Genomic DNA, 5,194 nt, shown 5'->3' with positions numbered 1-5,194 from the left:
AGGTGAAATCCACCAAGCCTTACAGCCACGTTGCTGAAGTCTGGGACGCTGGGCAACAACATCTTGAGCCTTCTAGAACAATGGCTGGTCAAATGTCACAATACATGTGTTCTGGTTAATTAATTTGCATTTGTCAAGTGCGGTGAGGATGAATGTATACACAGTGGAATAGTCGCTTGGGGGTGCATTGATAAATGGAAGGCATACAATCTTTGAACATTTATACTCTTCCCCTTGTGTCCTTAACTCCATAAACCCATTCCACCCAGGTACTGTTGACGAGTGAGTATTTTTCCCATGAAGCCAGGCCATATCAGATGCAGATGGTACATTTCCGTCTTGATGTTTGATGTCTATGTCAATAATTTTGATAGTTTTCAGGCCGGAATTTGGTGTACGGTGGAACTCTTTACAGTCAATGGTGCCTGCTTTACCAATTGCACGGGATGATGATCTGACATTCATGCGAAGAACATCTTGTTCACTTGCTACAGCATTTCGGGGGGGGGGGGGGGGGGGGGTAACAGCCATTATTCCTCCCATTGCATGGAACGTGGAATGTCCATCTAGTATATTTACGTTGAAGTCTGCATCGTCAAATATGAATTGGCTAAATGGATTGACTGAGCCATCAACTACGGCTTCCTTTGCTTGCATAACATACGATCCTCCAAGCCTAGAAGCTTCGTCATAGCTGGCTGAAAATCCCAAAGTAGCAAGGAGATTCAGAAGAAGTTTTGATCCAAACTTTTTGTAACAGTATATTGAAAGCCCAATCATAATTTATGATAAAAATGATTTTTGTCGAACGGCTACCATTATGGCATGTGACAGCGCAAGACACTTCTTTTTCCATGACTCCAATGAACCTTGTTTGTTCGTCAAAATAATTGAATGTAACAAAAGAAGAAGTGTCTCTGGGCTGACATAATGGGCATCAGCATTGAAATTATCAATCGGAGGGTAGAAAGCAGTGTTGAATATTTTTGATCGGATATCCTGTAAAATAATTTTTCCAGCAGTTTCCACAATTCGAGAGCGTTCGTCTTGAAGGTCTAACATCTTCTCATTAGAGTACCAGTTGCCCATCAAGATTTTGTGGCCAATAATTTTGAAACATACAACACTTGATCTATTTGCAGACTGAGAAATGATAATATCATCTCCATACTTCTCCTCCAAACGCTTTTTTACCGTTTTTATATGAGAACGGGAATCCTCCGGAATCTCATCTTTCAATTGTCCAAGAGAAAACTGGCATTCCTATTTGTTCTTCTCAAAAAACATATATGTATATGATTTCCATTGCTTGGTCAATGTTGGGAGTAGGTTGTCCTCTCTTCTGAAGACGACCCGGAAATTTGTAAAAATGTTGAATGCATTTTTGGTGATATTCTGCGTTTACTGCTACTAAATCAGTGTCCATACCCTCTAAAATGCCAACACAATCTCCGATTTTTTCCCCCACTCATCTCCGCGCTGCCTAGCGTACGACAAAATGGTAATTGCTACCTCAGGTAGCGTCACTTTGACCATTGGATTGCGCCTCTCAACTGGTAACATGTTCTGTCTTTGCCTGTACTCTTCAGTAACCGAATCTTCGCAAAAAAAGCACTTGTTATTGAAATCAAATGATAATGAGACTGTACTTGAAAGAGTCGGCTTGGGGGGAAGTGCACGAGTTGAACTTTCACGACGTAAAGTAGCCACAATTAATTTCTCGTTGTTGTATTTTTTTTTGGCAAGCTGTGTGGATTGTAATTTCACTCACTCCTTCCAACAAACGTTGATGGTCGCATTGCCTTCGTTTTCCAGCAGAAACAAGAAATGTAACAACTCCTCTCTTTTTTACGAAAGACACTTCACCACCTTCTAAACTTTCCTCACAAATAAAACACCGAACCGTCTCTGAAGTCGAAGTAGATGCCATGTCAAATTATAAGTTGTGTACTCAACGGAAAATACTCTATAACCACAATTGCTCGATATTCTGATTATTGGATTTCCTATGTAAAATAATCGAAATATGAAAGTACTTTGAGTACATTACAATAAAAAAAACATTGTTCATAATTAAGTTGGGAATTATCTAGATAATATAATTTATTTAATTATTTTAACTACATAAAAATAAGTGCATTTTCTTATTATCTCATCTAGATAAATTCAATGGTCATGTATGTTCATTTATTACAAATATTATACTAAAAATAGTCATATTTATGTTTTGAAATAGGTAATAATATATTTAGTAACGACATAATTAATATCGTTATTAATTATTATTATTAGTTAAATTGTAATTATACATTCATAACCAATGATTTCAATTCTTATTTTTATTTTTTACAATCAGAATATTAAAATGATAATATTATTATATTAGGTACGAGTCTGCTTATCCGTGTACAGGCTGCATTATTATAATACATATTACAATGAGTAATACTCATATTAATAATTAATTTTGACTACACTTAGTGACCAAACTTAAACTAAATTTATGTAGGAATCGGTAATGAAAATATAATATTTATTGAGTTTATTTATATTTCTTTTATCTTTACTAGATAAATATTGAAATAATTATCTGCTATTTTATTCAGATGGTTTTTGCATAATATCACATATTCAGGTGGTTTTTGTATAATATCACATAATATGACCACGATTAATGTGGTTGGCGACCAACACGCATTAGTTGTAACACACCCACTTGGCTTATTATAAAAAAAAAAAAAAAGAATGCCAAATTATTATGACCACTTAGGTATAAATTCGCTAAAAAACACGTCTTATTATTTTATTTTGTCACCAATTATATTGAGGTCAAGACAATTTACAAAATGATGCATATTTTTTTATCTCCTCTACGAAATATTTTATATATTAATTTTAATAATTAATACAATAAATAAACATAGATTATATATTAGAGTATATTATATAATGCGTATAAATAAAAATAACATGAAAAATACATTCAATATAATATGATAAAATATTACTTACCCAAAAAAGCGATTTCTAAGTTATATGTTGTATGAACAGCGTCAAAAGTATGAATAAAACGGTACAATATCTCACAATAGCTCAGAGCTGACCATAACTTTATTTATTAAATATCAATATAATGGTATTTGATTATACACGTATTATTTTTATTCTTTTATTTTATTTATATAATATACACCAATCGGATTTTATAACAGTATTGATAAAAGTATTTGTTGGGAAAAAAAGTAGATGCAATAAATGATGTTGGTTTTGTTCTTTTATTTAAACCAGTTCAACAACGAAAAAAACATAACCGTCTCGGCGAAAAGACCGACTAGACATGACATGCAATAATTTACATTTTCTGAATTGAAGGTTAGTTTTAAATGTGATAAGTGCAGTGGACTGTATTTTAATTGATTACATTATAATGATAACATTCTTGCTAAACATACCGGCCCCCTTGAGAGGTATTCTCAAAAGGAAGTTAAATAAATAAATAAATAATTCAAACATTAACATTAGTAAAAATGGCATAATGGGTAAGGTACAGATAGATTTCAACAAAGTACAAACTATAGTATCATAACAATATAAAATTCACATAAAGTGACCCAAAATTGTTTAATTAATAACAAAACAAATAATGGAATAATTTATTTAATTGGTGGTAACCAGTTAACTAATGTTCGATAGGCGGTCTTATATCCTAAGGCCGGCCGCACACCAAAAGAGCAAACTGTGTAAAGTCATCGTCATAGTCGTTAGGTCATGAAATTTTAGTTCAGTATTTCAGTCATCAACATGTCTTCCGACGAAGAAGAAGTTGTTGTCCTTATTTTGTGGTCTTTGTTGTTAGATATCGAAAAGAATGAAAAACAAAAAAGTATGTGGGTTCATCCTTTAAATAAAAAACTTACAGATGTCGAAGCTGAGCTAATTACAGCGCGAGTACTCAAATCCACATTTTGTGTAGCCATATTTTTGATCAAATTAACGGCTTTGGCTTTGGCAGTTTCAATATTTCCACAATCTTGTACATGATTGTGTTGTATTTCTTTAAGTATTTCATTATTAAGAGAATGAACACGACCTTTACATTTTATTTTTTTATATTGGTCACATTTCCATATAGACTTTTCTTCGGTTCCAAATTTTTCAAAAGTATACATATAACCGTTATAAATTAATTTATCTTTACCTTTTTCACTCTTTATGAACTCCATTATTATAAAATAAAAAAACAGTAAACACACACAATAACGTACTAGCATGGACTAACAAATGCAAGTATGTAATGACAAATTGGTACGACCATCGGAATATAGATGACGATAAATCGATAACGATCGTATAAGCTTATCTAAGTTATTGCCACGCTAGTTCAATCATCTCCTGTGTACATCATATAATAGTATTTAAGATAATTATATCTGTTAATCCCATTGTAAATTGGGTTTACTGTATGTTATTTAAAAATAAATAAGAGTATTTGAATCATCTAAAATAATAAACATAAAACTCGGATGTGTATATAATATATATTAAATATTAACTATGTAATGAGTATAATAAAATAATTAAAAAATTAAAATTGTTCGTTTGACGATCAATTATCCTAGCGACCAATTATATTCACGATAAATTCACCCGCGATCAATTCACCGGTGACCAATTCACTGGCGATCAATTAATGTTCACGACCAATTCACCGCGAACCAAACTTTACGTGTGTTTACCATTTATACCTACCTACCTAGTACCTACCGATCATCGCAGCTCGTCGTAATATAAAATATAGGTAATAATATATAAATTTTTGATCGGGCGCGTCTCCGAGTCTGGAAAATAACAACAATTTAAAATACACCTAATAATATTACGGTATATGAACGTGACAGGAAACCCGCAAAGGATATAATGGCACGTAAAAACGTCGTCCGGCTGCAGATATTCGTGGGTAGTGTGACATTTATTTATTATTTCCATATATACACATAGATAAACAAGTCACAACAGACATAGCAGTACAACAGCTGATTATATTGCATAAGGGCCGAGTAGAAAACATATAACTCGTAGATCCCGGATATGTAAGCATTTAAAAAGTCTATATATATATGCTCAGAAACGTTTTTCATATACAATAATATTATATTATATCATTGAATTCAAACTTTTTTTAATTATAGTGACC

Source organism: Acyrthosiphon pisum, chromosome X (assembly GCF_005508785.2).
Source record: "Acyrthosiphon pisum isolate AL4f chromosome X, pea_aphid_22Mar2018_4r6ur, whole genome shotgun sequence".
Lineage (NCBI taxonomy): Eukaryota > Metazoa > Arthropoda > Insecta > Hemiptera > Aphididae > Acyrthosiphon > Acyrthosiphon pisum.
Note: the sequence above shows the minus strand (reverse complement) of the source record.